The sequence below is a fragment of the Chelmon rostratus genome, chromosome 2 (genome assembly GCF_017976325.1).
Source record: "Chelmon rostratus isolate fCheRos1 chromosome 2, fCheRos1.pri, whole genome shotgun sequence".
NCBI lineage: Eukaryota > Metazoa > Chordata > Actinopteri > Chaetodontiformes > Chaetodontidae > Chelmon > Chelmon rostratus.
The window spans coordinates 13507439-13530249 of NC_055659.1; the positions used below are offsets into that span (position 1 = coordinate 13507439).

Genomic DNA, 22811 nt, shown 5'->3' on the forward strand with positions numbered 1-22811 from the left:
AATAAATTTGAAGCTCACTTTCTCAATACATTCTGGTGGGGCCTGGATGTTCCATATAATTTCTGGTGAGTTTTTATACACTTTCTGAGTTCAGTGTACAATATCCAGTCATATCTAAAATTACAGGTACAAAAATTAAATGCAGTACCGGACTGAATAATTTGAAATACAATTTCAATGACTATTTTCCTGAAACATCAGACAGAGTGAGAAATAACTGAGAATGTGGATTATTACAGACCATGCTCTCATTTCATAAAAACTAATTGTAGGCCTCATTGGACGTCAAATTTTGATTTCCATTTACCTGGAAATCAAAGTTTTCATGTCGATATATTTATTTTCCTTTGCATATGACTTGATGACTTGATAGAGACTGCAAGGGCTTTTAATATACATGATTTAATGGGGGAAAGAAAAATTCTGGAGAGAAATAACAGGCCGGTTTGAAAAACCTGTTCCAAGGTATATAAATGTTAATTTACTGTCGTTTTATAACACAGGGCTGTACAGTGAAATGGAAATTGTAGTCCCTTCATGCGACACACACAAAGAATTCTCATTATTATTTATGGAATTCCTGTGGTTTAAATAACTGATTGATTTTTGAAACCTTACCACCTGATAGTGTCTCAGATAATCAGCGTTAGTGATGTATGTATGGAAAACTTTAATTCTGCTTTCAGTCTAAAGTGGCACCTTGAACGGAAGGACAGGTTCTGTCTTCATTGCTGTAACTTTTGTTTTCAAATAGGCTAATTTTACATTTTACCCCAAATTGTCAGGATTTTATTAAGAGCAGTCCCCGCGATCAACCCACAAGAGGCGCTGTTGCCCTGCTGATTGTAACACTTCATTGTCGATGCTGTCTGTCATACATGTATGAGTGTGCTGATTAACGTGCAAGTGTTGTCGATATGTACACTGACTGTCCCCTTCATTATAGGCACACTTGTGCAGTCTAATGTGGTCAAATGCAGCAGCTGTGTCGTGAATTTTACTTCAACGAAACTTAATATTGTTCAGTTTTTGTTGCCACAGTCAGAAAGGACGGAGGACTTTATGTTTATTACTAATTGTTGATTACTCATGGTGGTTGGGTGGTGTTGTACTGGAGTGCATTAGATTGAAAGGTGTTACTAATATTACACCCCTCTTGTGCATGGACAAAATATTAGGAACACCTCTCAATAGAGTGCAGTCCAGTTCAACCCCACTGCAAACTACAACCTCAATTATAAACATGATAAATGAATACCTCTCTGACAGTGTCAGTCAAAACTGGACTACCTTTATAAAGGTAAATTTTATGGCAGAGCTGCTGCATCGAATCGCATTAGATTGCACAAGTGTGCTGAAGTGGCTGGTGAGCATATGTTCACATTTATAAAAATGAAAAGGCCACTCTTTTACTGAGACACCACCAGTTAATGAAATGCTATATGCTGGTTCAGGTTTGGATAAATCCATACCTGGAGTCCTGTATATTTAAGAGGCACTCGGTCAGGCTGTTTGGACTGGAAATGGAAAAGGTGCATAAAATATAAAAATGCTCAAAAGTGGATGCAATACAAAACAGCTACTGTCAAATTATAGAATATTTTAGATTAAATACACAGGCCTATAGACAAAGAATAGAAATAAAATATTTATCTTATAATTATCTTGTAAAATGTAAAAATAGCAAAGAGCTGTGTGGGGTTTTGGAGCATCTCTTGTTTTGTTTTCTATAGAGGCTCTAATGCACTTTTCTGACAGCCTGTGTTAAAGGCTGCAACGTGGAAGCTTGAGCCATATGAGAGGACTGAAAGGACCTCTCAAAACTCTGTCATCAGAACTCATAAAACGATTAGTTGATGTAAATGAACCATCCCTTACAGCAACTTTCTTCTTTCTATATCAATTATCATAGTAACCATAAAACCTACAGTTATATTACAGGAGGTAGGAAAATAGAATTCCAATAAGATCAATGTGAACTCACTAGACTACTGAGCACCAGGGCTTCAGATACCGATGATTAAGGACACTGAGGTCATGTCCTTGGTAAAAAAACAAAACAAAACAAAACAAAACAAAAGTCTTTCCTTTCTTTTTTGGGGGGTGGGGATGGGGGGATTTAGGGGTTTATTAAGTACCTGATGTGCAGTATAATGGAGAATTAGATGTGGTTGGATTTTAAAGGGGGATGCGAACAATAATAATATATAAAAAAAGCTCTCACTATATTTAAATGGGACTATTTTTAGGCCATGCACAAAGAATGAATGAATGAGTTCAGTATTTCACCACAAGAATTCAGAGACAGCATTTAGACCATGGTTAAGTTTGAGATTGGAGATGGTTTTTCAGGTCTTCTTTCAACATTGGTCTGCAATTGAAATTGTGCAGTAACCTTGCATGTAGTATCTTATGAATTCATTCTTCAAAGCACTTCTAGTGCATAACCACTTATACAGAATATAAATTAAAATCTATCAATTATTTTATTTCTCTCAAACATGCACTCACAAAAGATGCATATTTTCAACATGGACTAGAATCTTTGGTATTTTTTTCAGCAGCTTCCGTGTTCTTTATTTTAGCACAAAGATAAAGCACACTTAACTTACTTGGCTTAGTAGTCTAGATCATTAACTAATGCTAGACCTGTTATCATCTATTAATAAAAACAACTTTCGGTGTGCCAGGATGTAAAAAAAAAAAAAAATCCCCTGGTGTTTATCCACCAGCAGGGCCATGTAGTTTTTTTTTTTTTTTTTGGTTTTTTTTTTAGCTATATAATTCATCAGAAAGGTCCTCTAATGGATGACGTCCATTTCTTGAAAAAACACCAGCAAATCTGGACCAAAAACATTTATTAACAATGAATTAACATGTATAACTGCGGATTTAAAGGCTTGTTTGAAAGTGTGAACCTCACACGTGTTTATAAATAGATTACCATCATGTATAACTGCAGTATTAACAAATAGAGAGGATACACACCAGTCAGTGGGATTTTTAAATCCTGGCAACCCTTACCTTCTTTACATTAATGTCTTCTAACTGATCTAAAAGTCTAAATTATTTATTATCCTTGGATAAAACTATTAATGGAGACATATAAGTCCCTTATAAAAGGTGACTTATTCGACCGTACTGGCCATGTGGACTGTTTTCTGGTGGTTATGGTGGTTTTCGGCTTTTATTCTGTGATCCTGACTTATGTTTTATGTTTTTTCAGTTCATTTATTATGCTATGTGTTACACCAGAAGGCACGCTGTGTTATATTCACTTACAGTGTTCTTTAAATGAAGCTGATTTGCTGTTCAATTGATTGACAGGCAAGTTCATGTGTGGGCGCACCCACTGCTGTTTCCACCGCGGGCTCGTGCATTTGACCGCGCGCTAGTTTCTGTGGCGGCAGGGGTGGTGAGAGAGAGAAAAAACACCTTCATGTGCGTCGTCGTATGTGAAAGTAGTTCCGGGCACTTCAACCAAACGGGGGAGAGTCCCGGATGTTGGCTCGGCCGCCGAGAGAAAGGCAAACGGGAGAAGGCGGAGAGAAGCTGAGGAGGGACGCCACGGTACCGCGGGCACACCGGCGAAGCTACGACTACGGCGTCTCTTTGCACAGGACGATAACGTCAAGAGCACAGGACACTCCTGGGGAGCCCCTGCTAGCTGAAGAAGAGGAGGTTGAAGGAAGGGGAGGGGGCAGTTACTCAGAAACTACCATCAGGATTACAGGGAGCCAGCGTCACAGCAGCTTTCACCCAGAGTAAGTGAGCTACACGGGCATGGAAGTTGAACTAAGGCCCACGAAATGGACGACTTTAACGGGGAAGTGAGCTGCACTGAAGTTCTGGGGATTGAGCCCGGCGAACAGGCCCTGACACACAGCTTTACGCTCGCTGTGGCGGGGCGTGCGGGGACACCTTTTTCTGAGAGAGCCAATCTGTGTTTGCCTGTGGTCAGTGTCCGTACACCCCGGCCGTGTTGCTGTAACTCTCCAAGTTGACAGCTCTTGCGTTAGCCTGCTAGCACCGCCGTGCAACCGGTGACAACTGACAGGGCAACTTTGACAGCTAGCTAGCCAGTTTTGGTAGGCAGCTAACTTTAGCTGAGCGTTGTCGGTGCTTTTTCCCGGGCCAGCACTAATAGGTGTGCGCGTTGTTTTCCTCGCATTAGATGGATATAATGACCTCTCCCAGCCCTCCCAACAGCTATCGTTAGCTAGCTGTTTGGTATGTGAGGCGTTCTGTGTCCAGCATGAAGTGTGTGTGTTTTTGTGTGTGTGTATGAACCCAGTGTCATTTGGCTTTCCTGCGTGCTCTGATGGTATTTGACTCACAGCTGTTGCAGTGTGTTTTCTCGTCTGTCAATCGTCTGTTTCTCGGCCGGCTAATAAATTCCTCGAGAAATAAATGATATGTAAAACTAGTCGAGCTGTGTGAGGAGGCGCAGGTTTGTCATGTGGGTGGACAATCAACAAGTGCAAAGCATGTATCAGGTGAATTTTATGCTACTGAATTTGATCTCGGGACTGTGCCTTGCCTCTGGTGGTGGTGTACCCTTGCGGATTGCCCTGAGATGGCACAGACGGTGTTGCAGTCAAATATTCGGTCCTGTGTGCAAGACATTTCTCAGGGCATGTTTGTGTTTGCTTTGATGTTTCACCAGTTGGCGTGTGATCGCTCAGGACGCTGATTAGTTAATGCTACGACTTCAAACTAAACAGCTGTGGCATTTGCGTGCAGCTGTATACAAAACAGTGCCCTTGTTTTATCCTGACGGCCTTTATTAGAGGATGGATGACTGAACTCTAAATTTTCCCCGCTGTCAACTTGTGCAAGTTTTATCAATGAAGTCACGTTGTCATAGCCACGATTGAGGTGCAATGAGGTGCAAGTTATTAGCTGATCGTCATATACTCCTTTACTTAAGTTTAGTCTGTTATAAAGCCAGCATGAAGAGGTTGACTTTCTGACTAAAACACAACATTCTAAAGTCCCCCCGAACATCCCAACCCTGCCAAACCTTCCGCTTCAACTAACGAAATGCCCAGAGTGTTAGTCAGCACCCACAATCAAAGGTCAGACCTGGTTTGCTTCTTAATCAGCCATCCTTTAAATAGCAGGCCTACAGCGAGCTGTCTGGATCGAGGCTTTCTGTGCATGCAGCTTTAGAGGACACATGGTGCTTAAGTTTTGAGGTTACTCAATCCAGGTAAGCAGAGCCAGAGCAGTTTAATTTGTCATATTGCCTACAAATGAGTATTTTTCCCCCTTTCTGTCAATTGTCCTGCAACTGTACTCTGTGAGTTAGTCACGGAACTGCACCAAAGAGGCACCATGTGCAGTTTATGTTGATTGGCATTTTATTGCAGTGTCCCTAGCTCGATCTAACGCTCTTCACTCCTTCACGAGAAATGCTCTGATCCCTGGTGCTGTTCATGAACTTCAGCTTTTTAGAAAGAATGTTGTTTTAACAAGCTATAACTTACGCCAATTGAAACAGCTATGTGAAATACAGCAGCAGAATAATTGGCATAGACAGCGGAAGTGACATTTTACTGTTGTTTGCTGGCTCGCTGCTAAAGAATAGAACTAGAGTGCAGCCAATGCGTGCTTTTTACAGATCGCGTGCAGCTATGTGAATCACGGCACACACATTGTAAAATTTGTTCCTTAGAGCGCTACTATTGCATCTATCAAATTTTGTTAGTTTATAGGCATTGTGGTTATTCAGTTTTGTTCATGACTAAAGATGTTCTGCAGGCTCAGACTTAGAGACTGTTTATGCATGTTTTGGTGATTCTAAGCATTTTTAGTAATGTGATGACTATTTGCAATTTTACCTCAAATCTCACATTAAGCAGAGTTAGAGACTTTTTATTGATCCCTTTTTAAAACAACGTCAGGGTTTTGATGAATGGACTAAATAGTTGTGAAGAAAATATAGAGAAGATTACACTTCTGTTTATTCACAGAGTAGCCATTTAAAAGTCTGAATGGTGGATGTCATATAGCTTCTCTTTAATGGTGGTTTCAGCCTGCAGCAGTCTTTGAGAAGTCTACTGCCTAATGGTTTAAAAACACATCCTCAAGGTCTTCGTGTGTGTGTGTGTGTGTGTGTGTGTGTGTGTGTGTGTGTGTGGCACTGGTAGCACATTTGTCTATCATCTCTGAAGAAAAATCACTTTTTCATCACATGTAAGAGGTGAGGAACATGGAGTCTACGTGTAAATAAATATAGACATTTCATCATTGTGTCACAGATCATGTTCAGCTTCAGGGTGATAGTGTATAATTTAATAGATTAAATAGAATAATGACATGATATGGGTCTAATTTGGATAGATGTCAAGGGTCAGCAAGCCTGTATAGAGAGTGAATTTAGAACAGGTTTCTACTTTTTGAATACAAGCTTCTCATTTGGAATTCAGGATGTGGCCTTGTGCCTAGCCCCGTCTCACTGAGAGGCTTTTTAATTTCTCCCCTTGTTGAAGTGATTATTCAAATGGCCATCCGTGAGATGCAGTTATCAGACTCCTGGTGGTAGTTGAGCCTGTGGCAATATGAATGCCCATCACAGCCCCCCTCCTCACCACCCTTTTTAGTTGGACAGCACCCAACAGGTACCCTCTGTAGCAACCCCTATTAGACTGCCACATCTTACCCCTCAGGCTCAAAACCTATTGTGTTATTCGATTGGCAGATGGCAATTTATTCATGAGGATGGCTGATATATTTTTTGGCATGGTGTAGTGGTAATGCTGTTGGTCAAAGGGCCTCACTTCAGCATTTTTATGATGACTTATTTTTGGTCCGAATCCAAAGAGCACTTGTTTCAATTCCTCTCTGCTCTGAAATGTGAAGTTATTTTAGTTGGAGTTTCTTTCTCTTCACTTCATCGCCCATCATCTTGTCCTTCAGAGCATTTTTTTCACCTTGGATTGGGCAGAAAAACAGGATCTTCCTTTTCTTCCCAACAGCTGTTTACTCTGCGTGGAGGCTCGGCCATCCTCCACTGCAGCTCCGGCCAAATGACTGGACAGTTTTGTAAGAAATTTCTGCCCATACTCAGCTTATATCCAGTGTGAAGTTTTGCTCTCATGGAAGGCGTGATGGTGAGAAGGGACTGGCTCAGTCTTCATTAGCAACACCGTGCATCACTAGAATGCAGATGAGCTATGAAGCTATTCATCTGCTGGAAATGCCTCCCTGATTCCAATTTGAATCTTGTTTGCAGTCACATTGTGTGAGCCCACTTCTCCATGTTAAAGAAGTCTCTTTATGTGAGAGATCAGAGGGGGATAATTGCACTTAAGTGAACCTCATTTAGTGCTGGCCAGAGCAATTACTGTAACTGCAGTTCTAGGCGTTTTTTGGGGCCTGGAGCAGCTGTCATTGAGTCTCTGTAGCTGAGATATCAAATGGTGAATAGAATGACATTGGCATGGCATCATGGGAATGGCAGATCCTTGGATGGATTTTAATTAGTTTATGCAGGTTTTTGCACAGCTCCTTTTTTTTCATCCGGAGGAAAGCGTAATTAAAAATGACAATTAGAAATGCATTATTTTAGTAATGATTGAAAATAAATTATTCTCAAGGTGCTGTAAGGTGAAAAAAGCCAGCACTCTTTCTTCAGGCAAAACCCCCTGAGCTTGAGGGAGATGTTTTATCATTAATGTTATTCAGGAGCCAAATTTTGAGTTTTGCTCAGCTGGGTGCTTTAATCTATTTTTGCTGTAAATTAATGAATTTTTAAAGAGCCCCTCGCTGGATATGGGTGGATGTGGGAATGCAGCACTGGTTCAGTTTTCAAACGAGCCTCTTCTCCTCCATCACCCCCACCCCTTCACCACCCACCCTCCTCACGGGATGGAGAGAGCGAATTTACTGAAGCACTACACTTTCATTTTTTATTCATCCAGCAATACACTGCCTAGTTCTCCTCATCCCACCCCTCCTAGTCTATTGAGTTGAATCTGTCAGTGAACTAGTCCTATATGCTCCAATCCACGTCCTGGGTTGGGGTTGCATATGGACATGAATCAGTGAGGGAAGTATGTGATGATTAATTCAACCGGTTCGTTGCCTAATATTATCGGCGCATTTGCTCGGCTGCATGTTTTATCTGAAAGTGTTTAGCCATTTATTTCCCCAGTCTGACTAATCAGGGCCCTTCTCTCTCTACAGGGGAAGTACTGTAACTACCCACACTAGAGCTTGCTGGGTAAGTTTAGAAAGTGTAGGAGAAAAGGGTGGGGTGGGGGTTGGTGGGGGATTGGCGGCTCCTGTCGTGCATGGTGGTTTCTGTGACTCATTCTAGCTTTGTGGTAGCAAAAAGACTAATGAATTTTGTGGCAAGTCTATTATGAGTGTTCAGTTTGATCTTAAGTTTGCATGAAGTTCAAGTCAAGGAACTGGATGAGGTATACATGAACAGAAGTGTGTTAGGTGGTTGTTGTGCACTAAATGTGCAAACGAAATCAGGGCCTACAAATCCCCTCCATTAAAGGGAAGTTAATGTGGTACTTAATGACATGTATAACAAAAGTTTTAAGACTAAATGCATTGTACTCTACATAGCTGTGCTGTTTGAGATTTCACACTGAATAACCAAGTCCTTAATGAAAAAACTGGCTTGACTTTTCAGTGCCTTGAAGGATTTAATAATTAATTCATCATATTGTGTGCTTTGTCCATGCGTTTTGATAGGCCCTCCGTATCAGCATATTTCTCTTAAGCTTTTTTGTTCTTTACTCAGTAGAAGCAATTGATATGCTTATATGATTCATACTCTTAGGAGACTTTCGAACTGTGTGCAGGAAGAGAAGCTCGCTGAGCTGACACAGCTTAAGTAATAAGAACCAGGCTTTCATTGTAATATTTGGTATCTGTTTTAATCATTACACTGGCTCCTGTGGCAGATACAAAATTCACTTCCAGGTAAAATTTAAAACAAAAGATGGTGGCACCAACAACAGGCTAAACAGAGCAGCTCTGTCTGCAGATTGGCAGCCACAGAGCTATTATGTATGACAGAGCATACCGATAGGGGCAACACTCCTGTACTAAAATTTCATTGAGAAATGACCATTAGAAAACATTATATTCCCAAATGCTACCTTCAGCTCCCCTCTGTGGACTGCATGTATTTTAGCTGTGATATAGAGGTGATACCATAGCAAGAGAACTGGCTGTCTTTCACATCACAAATGTTCCTTAAACTTAATACTGTTAACTTTTACAAATTTCTGCACAAAACTGTACAGGTTTATCATGATAATGGTCATGCTGCACATATTGTTTTTCTAATATATTTTTCATCTCTTATTGTTATATGTCGTAAGTTAATTTTCGACTTCTGCTTTTTGACTTGCAGGACTTGCTTTCATCTTTATTTATATTTTCCTCATACTATAATTATTGTTATGCACCAATATATCAAGGCAAATTCCTAGTATGTGAAAACCTACTTGGCAATAAATCTGATTCTGATTAATAAACCAGAACTGATTGAATATGATAATCTCACTGCTTTGTGAGGTGGTGTTTGGTGCATGCGTATGAGCGTAGGTAAACACTGGATGTTGTGCACAATTCACCAGAACTTTAGATATACTCACTCTTGATTTAAAAATATAGGAGGGTTGTCTTGTCAGCCAAAAATTTACAGCAATGCAGTGTTACCAAACTAGCTTTGAGAGGCTTTAAATCACAAGCTGAAGATGGTCAGTGATGTTTGGTGGCACAATCTCTTTTGTTGAATACATTTGCTTGTTTGCTGCAGAAGTATGAGTATCTGTAAAGGAAGTGTGCAATGCAAATTGCAGTGATGTCAGCCGTCATAGGCTTATTGACTTTTTGCTGTGTACGGTGTGTGTGTTCACTGTGCAGAAATGTTGTAACTATGAAGAACTTTTCACGTGTTTGAATGTCAATCTGCAGACTCGGAGAGGAAAGTCAGAGAGGGCTGGTTTAACTATGTCCACAGTTGATGTCTGCTTCTTACGGTTTAATAGTGGAGTCTTGAGGATGTGGTTTACTGTCACATCACTCAAGTTCATCTTTCGCTGAGTGGTGGAAGACTGATTATTTATCATGAAATCACAAGACAGGCCTCATGTCAACAGCCTTGTGTCAGTTGATCAGACTTGGGGGCTGTGTGCAGCTTCTTTATTTGTTTTGTTATTTCAGACAATGTTAATGTGGGCCGGTCCAGATATAGCTTCATGTTGAAGTTGCAGACTGTGTGTGATGTGGTGTGTTAGGCTCATGATCTGTAGGGGCGAGTGCCAAGTTAAGCAGATGTGGTGTTAGCTGGGAAGGAGCTGCGGTGGATCTGATAGACCTGATTTAACACCTCTTTCTTGTGCCTCACAGTCCTTTGCTTGCTCAGCAGAATCGCATGTCAAAATGTCTCTGTTGTTGTCATTTGTCACTTTTTTTTCTTTGTGAAACCTGATGGATTAGCCTTAGATGTAGTACTTGGAGTCTCCATCTGTGATTCAGAAAACCCCTAACAGAAGCCAGGGATTCTCTCTGTGGAGTTGGAGGAAATGTCGATCTGTGTGGACCAGGGAACCCACACAACTGATGACTCGCTCTTGCCCCATCATTCCCACCCCATCCCTCTTTCTTCCTCTCACACGTAGTCCATCTCTTGATTGTTTCTTTTAGTTTCCTCACTTCTTTTTTTTTTTTATCTCTCTCTGCGCCATACTCTCCTGTGCTCTTCACTTAGCAAACAGCACGTCTGTAGAGAATTCAGAAGAATGCATCTTGTTACTCAGATGAGTCATACTTCCTCTGGCCTGCATGCCTCTCCCTCAGGGTGGATGAATGAGAGGGCGGAGAGGTTAGCTGGAGGAGGGGCTCAGTGGCTAAGAGGACGTGGTCTGTGCCAGTTGCTCAATGGAATTAAGAAAGTATCAGTGTATTGGTCACAGGACCGGAGACGTGCACACCAGCGCAAGCTCAAAATGTGGTTGTCCTTAGGTGGCTGTGTGACTTGACAGCTTTGACCAGGCTGAGTCACTGCCTTCAAAAAGTAACTGCTTGGGAATCTCAGGCCCAGCTCTGACCCCATAAGTCAGCCATTCTGCCAAGGTGCTGTGGCCCTGGGAGGAATGCCCGGGGCCTTGGCTCTAGAGAGGAACGAGACTGCACCTGCAATGTGAGAAATCTGTCTCTGCCTTACTGAAAGAAATTTATATGGTGGAATGAAAAGACTGTAGAGGAGTCTGAATGCAGTTAGTAGGCTTATATGTTCCTCAAGAGGCCTGACTACAATATAACTGTGTGTGCAAATTTATGATACAGTTAAATGTGTAACACCCCAGTTTTCTGGTTTTAATTCCCTAAACCTCTACATCCAATTTTGCTTAATATCACATTTTGCCACAAAATGCACAGAGCCGTAAGTAAACTTGATTATCTTTATAATACTGATGAAATTGTATCAGTATACTATTAGGGCCCTGTCAGCTCTAGCTCTCTCTCCCATACCTGCTCTGCTTGGTCCCCTGCCAAAATCTATGACTCACTGGAGACTCAGTGACCTACTTTTTAAGTCTTCTAGGAGTGCCGGAAGATCTTTTTTATTTGCAAGACAATACAGTGGGTAAATATAAGTCAATTAAAATGCACTTAATGCACCCATTTTTGGATTTAAGCACCTAAAGGCTGTGTCAGCATGGCAGCCACCTCAGAGGATTCCCTTCATTATCACACAGAAAGAAGATACAGAGTAAACAGTTGAGCTTTGATATCTCATTAGAAGTAAACTGAGTTTAAGGCCACATTGGCTTTCATCAAGCCAATTCAAAAATATAACTCATTTAAGTGCTGTCATAATCCTGCAGTATCTGTGTGCTTTTATTTTGCTCATTCCCAGTTTATCCAGGTTGTCAGGGATTATGGTTTCTACATGTAGACAAAGCATTTATCTACATGAATCAGTGAAAGTCGCCTCAAGGCCTACTCAGTTTGTTTTGGTAATGATAGAGTTTTGGTTGTACTGTCTAGGTAAAGTTTGAACAGTTGCGCTTAAATATTATGTGGATTACGATGAGAGATAAAAAAGGTTGGGTACAGAAGCAGTCTCGCAAATGCCCGGTTTAGTTTGCCTACCTCTGAAAAGAAAACAAGGATGGGATCAAAAGCCATAGGATCACTCAGATGGTTTGATGGTTTTAGTCAGTTTTTGATTGGAAAAAGATGCTGCTTTGCAGCGGATAGAATTTCCACTTTAATCGCTAATTGCCGTTTTTTGGTCGTGTTGTCTCTCATTGAAGCAGAAACAAGCTGTGCAGTTGAATGTGGTGTCTTGGCTGCTCTTTTCCCTTCTACAAGGCTTGGCTGCTTTGATATGTCAGTTTTGTTTTAGTCTGCCGCCTTCGTCTTGACACGATTGGCCCCGCTTGCTCCGACCTCCTGGAAACCCCCCGGCATGCCCGCCCCAGGGTGTGTGTTCAGTCATTTATTCAGCTTCCTCTAAAAGACTGCCATGCCTTCACTTCCCTTCTAGTTTCCCTCCTCTTATTAAGATGCAGAAGGCAGCGTTTGCCCTGAAAGGCTTGGGGCTGGGGGGGTTTACTGGTGTGTACAGTGGGGGGGTTACGGAAGGACTGTGAGCATGGGGGCTTTAATGACTTAATGTGCGCTGTACAGCCTGGCCACACTCCAGCTAAGTTCTGCAGGCAGCTCACAGTGCTGTGATTTCTGCCTTTTTTGTGTAAGTCCAGTCAAAGAAAGTCAAAATGATGCTCTGACAAAAGTGACTATAATTGGAGAGGAACAAATTATTAAGTCTTTGGTTAATGCTGATTGCTGCTTGGGTTTATGCCTGATAATCCCTATTTAGTCATCCAAAATGACTGCCTTTTTGAAACCTTTTTTTTTTTTTATCTTGTCTGTTCTGCAATGAATTTTGTCATGTTTTTGCTGCTTTTTAAGAGGTCCCAGTGGTGAACCACTTTGACCACCACTCTGGCATTATGATTTCCCTTTTTGTTTTATCAAACATTTTGCTTTCAGTGAAATCCTCCTGGTGCCTTCGTGAAGATCAAACATGAAATTTCTCAGTCCAATGGCACGCCTATATACTATTTGCTCAGTCTGCAACAAAAGCATGTCCTTGTATTTACTGATCGTGTGGTTTGCTAGAATATTGCTACTGAACCAAGAAGCGGGACAACACTGGTGGTACTGCTGCTAGTTAAATTTTCCTGCTACTGCCTCCTGCACAAAATCTGGTCATACCCAAATATGTGCTGTGGCACTGCTCATTATTTGCCAGAGAACCACACATGTTTTTCAGTCACGGGACATGCATAGTAATTTTAAAGCTGGAACAATTTGCATCAGTGAATTTTAAATGCATTTCAAGTAGAGGTCACACGCAGTGCTACACAATGAATGAAGTGACATTTAGTGTCCCATTGTATTTCACAAACAAGACTGCTTATAGTTGAATACAAATTTGACATAGTTGCAAATGGCAGTGTTTACTTTTGTACCTTTTGACTAGAATCACCTCTGTCGCCAGTTCAGCATCTGAGTTTGGTCCAGTTTTATTTCAGACTTTGGAGACATATTTGGAGAGGGTATCATCATCCTAGTAAATTTCTACTGTATGCTTCATTTTATGCAGCTTGAGCTTTTGGCTGTGGTTGTATGATTCGCCAAGATTATTTTACCCACAGCCTACCCTTTGTTGAAATTCCTGCTGGACAGTTTTTTGTTGAAAGATTGTCTTGAAAATAATTTTGATATCAGTGGGACAGTATACAGGGAGCCAGTAACCCCTGCTTTGTGTTGGGGCCTTAAATCACCTTGCTTGTGACTCATTTGCAATTGTCACATGTTCCCTATTATTTATGTTCAAATACAGTATGCTAGTAGTAATGTCTCTAAATATATCAAATTTCGACCTTACAATGCAGCTTTCTGAGAATATGGATCTGAAAGTCTTAAAAAAAATGTCCAAGTTCTCATTTTTTATTTCTCTTTATTTTATTTGTCTGCTGAGTAAGCCCTCATATACGTATGAGTCAGAGTGGACTGAGTAGGATTTTCCTTGTCAACATGATGCAAAAAAAATGCAAAATTAGACTGTTCATATCATCAGAATGTGTTTGTTGATTTTTTTATATGTATATACATATAAAAAAAGATAAGTCCAGAGTATAAAAAATGTTAAACTTTGTTAAACATTGATTTTTTTTTTCCTCAATGACCTTTATGATCCATAGTTTGCAGGTTATCAAGGCTTAGTGCTATGTTACGTATGTGAGGTCTGCGGTACGTGGGGAACAACACAGGTCAGGTCAGGAGCATGTACGGTATACATCTCTCTCCCCTTCTCTTTCACAGTGAATCACGGCGCATGATGCACCACTTTCATTATGGGAGTCATCCTGAACAAAAGCACCTAATTTGAAGAGGACCAAAAACGAATCATGCACATTTTCCCCTTTTTCTGTGGTTTTGCTCTTTTTTTTAGTTTAGGATATGCATTTACTCATTAGTGACCAAAAGAATAGAACTATCCCTGCTCCTTAGTTGTGTGGAATTTATTAAATATTCGAAATTACAATATAAAGTTTAACAAAAGTTTATGGCAACCTGCAAATTTGAAGAGCTGGAACAAGTAAAATAAGTTCAATAAATTACTCAAAATTGGTGCCAATTTTCTGTCAAATCAGCTGATCAATTGGTTGACAAGTCATTAAAGCAGTAATATTGTGCTTAAAACAAATGTTACACAAAACAAAAGTTCTCCAGTGTTTATGTTACTGAAATTATCTCATTATGAGTATTGAGTCATAATACAATTATGTATTGGTACGGTTGTCTGGATTTTTGTGCTGTCACCCAGCTGTAGCTGTCTCACAAATCGGGATAGTAAAATGAAAAGGATGAGGTGGGAGACCATGACATGCACATGAAAGAGATTGTCATTGGACTTAGGTGTGTGATCTTGCAGTGAGAATGGAGACCGGTGGCATAGAAACGTAATTTGTGGTCTCATCCTTCTCAGCTGAGCAGAGCAGGCTTGATTGGTAATGCACAGGGAGGGGAGCAATGTGCTGCAAGGTAGACTTCTGTTTTTCAATTTATTTCCTGCATATAGATATATTTAAACTGAATATTGTGCAGTGTAAATTCTTTCTGGTAGAGTATCTTTGTGTTTGTATGTACATACACACACACACACACACACACACACACAACACATGTGTGTGTGTGTGTGTGTGTGTGTGTGTGTGTGTGTGTGTGTGTGTGGCCTGTTTAAGAAGCCTGCATTTGTTTGCTGACTGTGTCTGGGGCCCAAGGTGGAGCTCTTTCTGTCAGATGAGTGAAGCTCTGCAGAGGCAGCCACTGGGAGTTCTGTTTCATCTCCTCTCATACTGCTCTGGAGCAGACATGCAAATCCGCTGTAATGAGCGCAGCCTGTGTGGTGGTGGTGGTGGTGGTGGGGGTAGTGTGTGGGGTGGGGGTTGGGGGAGGAGGGGGCATGGGGTATGAACTCAGGAATTTAAAGTGGAGAAAGGGAAGGTGGAGGAAAAAGGTGAGACGCCGACAGCCGTACCAGATAGCAGAGCACAAGAATTTAAGGGGTTTAGGAGAGGGTTATGTCAGGAGCGCTGAAGTGACAGGAAGTCTTCCCTCTCAAATCAAACATTCATTAGCCTGCTGTGGCTGCTTTCTTCCCTTCACTGTTGAAACATTGTGGTAAAGATGCAAATGGTGCCACGTTAATTAGCCTTATCTTTTACACCAGCAAGACGTGGTGTGAAAAAAAAAAAAACAGTGCATCATCATCATCACTGTTAGCAAGTGTAATGAGGCTTTTGTATGGATTCTGCTGAAAGTGTAGCATCCTAATGCTTGTTGATGTAATTCCGAGGTTTGTGAATGCCTGGAGTTTTACAGTTTTACTCCAAAGACGTAACATTAACATAACAAGGTAACAAACATTTCTGAAGAGAAAGATCACACCAATAGTTTCAAGATGCAACCACATGATTGAAGAAAATCCTCAAAACCGGTTGATCAGTTTTCCATCTGTAGATTCTTTAACCTTACATAAACTGGACACTAGTTCTAATGATTTATGGGTGGCGGGTAAATGCAGTGCTATGGGTGCGTTGACTGAAATGCAGCAGGAATATTTCACCTGCCAGCCACACTGCAGTCCATGAAGTCTGTCACAAACCCCATTCGTCTGAGCTGGGCTGTCCAATAGCTGTGCAAATGTGATTTTATTCACTCATAAAGAATTAAATCCCCAGTCAATGTTGGGATGGTTTGGCCTCTGTCTCCATCCAATAATGTAAAGCACTCAAGACTTTTGATGAGCTCTGTGGATCAATATGAGGTTAACAGCCACTTCACATAAGCCGAGACCTACACTATGTCATGGGGTCTTTAACTATTTAAGGGCTATCGGGCATTTTTTGTTTGTTTGTTTGTCCCCCCCACCAATAGAGACTAAAAATATGCCCCAGGCTCTAAAAATCAGGAACTAACTCAATCCTTTTGTGCATTTTCCACCACATTTGACATAGAGTTAAAATTCATCCAATTTATTGTTCAATTATGATGAATTATGATATATTGTGCCACATTCTGTTTCACAAAGATGCTGTTGTTTTGTCCTGTGTTATAAATCCAGCGCAGCCCTTTCATTTACAGTGCTGCACTTTGTCTCTCAGCCGGGCTGTGGCATGTTGGCTTCAGCCCAATGCGGTCAATTAAAGATTTAAAGTTAAAAAAAAAAAAAAAAAAAAAAATCCACTGTCCAAAGTTTTTTTCCCCCCAAAAGTTCAATAAATGCTTGATGAGTAATCATGTCAATTAATCAGAATATGATGGTAAACTGAATATTTTGGGTTTTTTTGACTGCTGGCAAGACAAACTTTAATTGCCGTTTGTTTCATTGTAATTATGTAATAAGAAAAGGGACTTATTGATTAACTGACAAAAAAGTGCTTAGTTGTCGCCCTAATGCGACACATCGCCCAATAAAGTGGTTTTAGACAGACCGGACAATAAACTGATCAGTGTTTTTCATGAACTTTTTATTTGTCTGTGTGTGTATGTGTAACTGACTCTACCAATGACAAAAACAAACTATTTCACAAGTTGGGAATGAGCTGTTGACCCGTCATGGCCAATATTATACTAGAGAGCAGAATGAAATGTCAGCTACCCACACAGTGTCCTCACCTTCCTCCTCTGAAATTAGAGTTCCCCATTGGAAACACCACAGCCAGTTTCACAATAGTCGTACAGTGTCTCCCTCTGCTCCTTCCCTCTGTCTAACAAGACTTTCAGATTACTGCCGTACTGCTTCTTCACGCTGAAGGGCGTAATGATGTTTAAGGACCTGCGTAGTGTTTTGAATGTTGAACCCTGATGCCACAGTGCAGTACATTCATGTGCTGGTGGGAAAATTGGATGCTGAACAGTAACTTTTTTTTTTTCGCTAAAAGCCAGTTAAATTCACTGATCTTTTTCATAATATCCATGCTTTATCACTGATGCATTAATTTTATTTTATTTAAGCATCATACAATGTTGTAGGCCGTCCCTTATGGGATTATAAGACACCTTTACAATGAGGATATCAGTAATGTTTACAGTGCACCTCTTTCTCTTGTACAAACATTACTGCTGCTTGTACATCAGTCCAAGTTACTGTCTTACTGTTTGATTTTTGGCAAATGCAGAGTGGGTATATAAGAAGAAATATTTTTTTTATGTGGTGTTCTTATTTTTCATTCACTCTGCAGCAATCCTGTCTTCTTCAAATATAAAAAGCACATTTTCTTAAACGTCCTAAACAACTTTTCTACATATTGACGAAAGAAGATCGAAGTTATTTTTCAGGCTGTAGCGAATAGTTTGAGGCTTTGAAGCTTCATTCATAAGGCTGACATTTGCCTTCTAAAAATCAACATTTGATGGATCATAACATTGTGATGTTTTTCGAACTTCAGCCTAGAGGATTGCCATGTTTATTGTAACATTGGTAACAACTTCGATACGCAGCACTGCTGGCTTTCCAGAGTAGCGCCAGTGTACGCATGCGTTGTGTGGCTCACAGTAGCCTTAAAAGCTATCGCTCATGTTGTATAAATGAGGATGGTGACAACAGAGAGAAGCGGCTGTATCAGAGCTACAGAAAAGATGTCAGATTACTCACACTAACTTTTTATCTGATTTTTCCCTTTGTTCAAATTGAGGATTTTTTTTAGAGGATTTTTTTTTATGCTGGTGACGCCACAAAATATGACAACAGACATTCAAAGCTTCATTTGAAAACCTCAATAGAATCTTCAATTAAAAAAAACAACAAAAACATTCAGTACAGCCCTAGTTATTATTGAAAATGTAACCAAAATCATGGCAAATTTCAGAAAAGATGTGCAGTTCAAGGCTATATATTGTATATTGACACACACCAAATTCAAATAGTCTTGTTTTTTCTTTATTTTGGTTACTCCCCTGTATCACACTTCCACACGTGTTAGTTAATTCGTGCCCTGTGCCCAAATCATGCAAGTAACAAATCCATCATTTGCCTAAAAGCCTTTCTTCAGGGTTGCCACTATTTTTACCATTAAAGCTTGTCTGTCAGTTAAGTAGTAGAAGCCAAAAACTTTTGACTCTAGGCCTAACTCACGTGTCTGCTGTTTGTCATGGTAAATCCTCAGGTTTTGTGATGACCCATTGTGACTCTTGTAAAGGCGGTAACCACACAGTGATGAATCCGTTTATTTGCCGGGAGGTATTTTGACTGCAGAGCTTAAACCAACAATGACTGCTTTTACGTTCCCCCTTCATCCACACCCAGATAAATAGCAACATTGTCTCCAGGAAACCAAATTAATTGAAATTACCTGGAACGGAGCAGGGTGAAGAGAACAGGTATAGACACCGACAGCTGTCCGTTCCACGTGAAAATAAATTCCCGGTCTGTCATACAGCGCTGTAGACAGCCTCTGTCTCATGTTTTACACTGCTGCTCTTTCCTTAATCAGCAGTAGACGAAAACCAAGCCGCCCGAATCACCATGGAAGTCATCTGGAGAATGCCCAAGGAATTTATTAGCTTGTATAAACACAGACAATTCCTGGTGACGTAAGACAGCTCTGGTTAAATTCAACAGCTGATTGGAGTGCTTTCATACTGTAGTCTGCAGTGGCTCTGTAGAAAATGTTGACTGCACCTCTCTTCAGGTATGTAATGTTTTTCGATCAAACAGGTGATTGATCGGTTCGGCTATATCCATCTTCGCTTTGTGTTTGTATGTACATGTGGGCTGTGTGTGTGTGTGTGTGTGTGTGTGTGTGTGTGTGTGTGTGTGTGTGTGTGTGTGTGTGTGTGTGTGTTTGTGACACCTGCACATTATGTGTTTGACAGAGTGAGTCTGTAGGTCAAAAACTAGACACTAGGAGTAAAGCAGAAGATGGAGCACCAAGAAAATATGAAACTATTGACCTGTGACTTCTAATCCCTCTAATATGCTCTGTGCTGTGCTGTGCTGTGCTGTATTGTTGTGCAACTTGCATGCAGGCTGCATTATCACTCAGGGGAAAAGTGCATGGATTTATGGTGGCAGGTGGCCGCCCCTCAGCAATATGCCTTGAAAATCTCGATCCTAGTTTGCTGCTATTTCCTGTGAGGCTTTTTGCATTCAACAGACTTGTATAAGCCTTACATTTGTCACGTACATGTTCACTCATGTAGCCTCAAGTGTTTATGTGTTACATGTTAAAAGCCATGTCTCAGTGAGAGTGGGAGAGCATACACACTGCATGTTATCAGTGGGCTGTGTTATTATCTGCAGGTACAGTATGACTCCAGCAGCATTTTAAAGAGCCTGTACGGAGGCGCAGTAAACCAGTGAAATGGGACATGAGGAGTCAAAGAGCAGCGCTTCAACAGCTTAATGATGTAGAGGCATCCAGCTCTGTCAGGCAGTAAACTCTTTAATATGCTGTTAATTATTTCTGAGAGATTGAATATTGATTAAAAAGCAAAATGGTTTTAATTATAACTCTAGCTCCAGCCATCCTAAATGAAGACGATTTTAGGCTTTACGTGAACATCTAACAAATCTACCAAACCTCAAGCTATTTCAACTCCGTTTGAATTTTGTTTTTACTTTGTACTTTCTGTGTTTGAAAGGGAGGGCTCTGTCTGAGTGTAACCGGTGCTGCAGCTCCTTCTCTCAGCTCCAGCTTCAGAGCTGCCAGTGCTGATCCACTGTCTAAATTTGAAATTCATGACCTGATTCCTGCTCTGTGTAGCACTCTCAGAACATACATTGCCCACCCAGGTAATTCCTTTAAATCACGCTTGGGTAATTCTAGCATGGTTTCTTTTTTAACACATCTGTGTTGCACTTGAAAATGAAGCTCATACGTTTTTTCAGCGAGGGATGACATGGACACATTTAACCATGCCACGTTGTGTCTGAGTTGAATAAGAGGACAAAAAAAATCTCTTATTTCTGAGCTGAAAGTGTACTGTTTTCTTTTGATAGTCATTGCATTCTGTGTTTATGTAGATGATTAAATATGAGTTATTTATTAGAACTAACATTCTTTTGTAATTCTCAACACATTGGGAGTATTTGAACATATTCTCTCACAGTTCAGATTAGTCATCTGTTCATGATAATCTTCCAATAATTTTCTCAGTCAATTGATTGATTGACATCTAAAATGTCATAAATAAGAGAAAAAAGGCAAATTCATCATCAAATATCTTGTTTTGTACAACTGAAAAACCCTAAATTATTCATCTTAGAAAAGAAAAAGTATCATATCCTCCAAATTTAGAGTCTGGAACCAATGAATGTCTGCCGTTTTTACGTTTTCTGTCTATGACTAAATTCTGACTAGATAACTACTAAAGAGATAAACTGTACTCTCAGTTGGACCACTGCTTTCCTGGCTACGAGTTTTCGATGGACATTGGATAGCTTTTGTATTCTAGGCAGAGGGACCCAAGCTCACCTTACCTCACTGCTCATCTCAGAGACTGGCTCAATATTTAACATTGACGTTGAACTGCATCGAGTGAATGCAGATGAGAATAGGCCCTCAAGATTGCCACCAGAACACTTGGCCTGCCAGTGCCTTAAGTGGTCTATTTGTGATTCAGCAGCAGGATCTTGCTGGCTGCCAGGCTGGCATGGAGTCAACCTCCCGGGAGGAGTGTGTTAATGTGGGCCCCCAGGCCGTGGGACCTTGGTAATTGGGTTCGCATGGTCGGTGTCGGGGCACCCCTGCCACCTCCAAAACAAAGGCCCCCTCCCAGGCAAGCTGTTGGGGCCGGAGAGACGAGCCCCCTCCTGATCACTGCTCTGATTCACTGGAAAGGCTTATTCAATTACTACAATGTTGTATGTATTTTTTTTTTTTGTATTGACCTGCAGATTATGCAATGAGCTGAGGGTATTTTGCTTGTGAGTGCATGCTCCTTTTTTGTCTAGGTCTTTCTCTGTCCCTTTATCTATATATACATGCAGCCCACCGAAGCCACATTAACATGGAAAGTGGCAAACTGCTGAGAGCATCTCTCTAATATCTCTGATATGTAACACTGCTGCATCTATTCACATTTTTCTTTTGCTTTGGCTGTGTCTGCATTCAGGGGTCACAAACCCTGTTGCTTGCTTTGTGGCCTCTCCAGACAGCCTGAAGCAGCTCAGCTGATCCACCGCCAACTCCCAGATCTTCCACTACTCTGATCCTCTGTCCCTCTGCCTGGTCTGCCTGCCTGTCTTCTTGTGCGTCTGCAGCAGCTGAATGCTTTTTCTCTTTACCACTCACTTAGAAGACCTCTCTTTGTTTGACACTGTCTAATAAGACAAAGGTGTCTCTCTCGCCTTTTTAAGGTTCGGTGGGTTTAAAGGAGCTCAAGGTTTTGCTTTGCTTTGTTGACAACTCTCTCTCCTCAGCGTTTAACTGCCCCACAGCCACAGTTGCGCTCACGATTGATTGGCAGAATAATTATGGACTTGATTTGTTCAACCACGGGCGAAGTGGGATTGAGGGAGTTGGGGAGCAGAAAGAGCATGTATACCATTTTTCTTTTTTAAGAGCGCAGCAGAGAGGTCCACTTGCCTGCTCCTTAAAAACCAACTTTAACACAACGTAGCCCACTAATAACACTGACACAAAGATTGCACTATAAAACACAGACACTCTTGCACATTCTGTTAGAAGCGTGGAGGCCCCGGTTGGCGCCCAGCTCAGCTGTAGGCTGCAATAAGCTGAACAATGTGCTCAGTCGCGTGAGCGGTGAAGCGATAATTGACACATCCTAAAAATGCAAGTAAGGACTGGGTTATTAATGCTTTCTTCCTGGGGGTGGTTTTAGCTGAACCATTAAGCCTTTAATTGAGAAGGAAGACTGACATTAAAAGCTGTTGCCTTGGCATTGCCGTTACCTACTTTTTGTTTCTTAATGAAGATGGGGCTTATGGTAGTTCACTGCATGATTACAGAGCTCACGTACAATCACAATACTCAGACTGACTGCTATTTTAGTTTGAGGGATCTCAAAAATAACTCCTGACTAAGTAATTTGCCTCCAGGGCTGGAAAAAGTGAGGAGTCTCCCTTTGACTGAAGGGCAGGTGAGGAGAGTTCCCACCCCTCCCTGTTTATCCCCCTTACAATTGCTAGGAAAACAAGGGCTTCTCCCACGCTGGATATAAAGCTGTTGATATGGAAGGTATGACCCGGGTTTCGGTCGAGAGTAAAGATGCCAAAGGCTTGTTACCAGGTT

General features: G+C 41.1%; 1 protein-coding gene across 1 annotated transcript in view; it reads left to right on the forward strand.

The window, feature by feature from the left end:
• Positions 1 to 3537: 3537 nt before the first annotated feature.
• foxj3 (forkhead box J3) overlaps positions 3538 to 22811 on the forward strand; it is a 72201-nt gene continuing 52927 nt past the window's right edge. The window contains exon 1 of the mRNA XM_041957365.1: positions 3538 to 3764. The gene's annotated coding sequence lies outside the window, so the exon portion shown is untranslated. The remainder of the gene's footprint in view (positions 3765 to 22811) is intronic.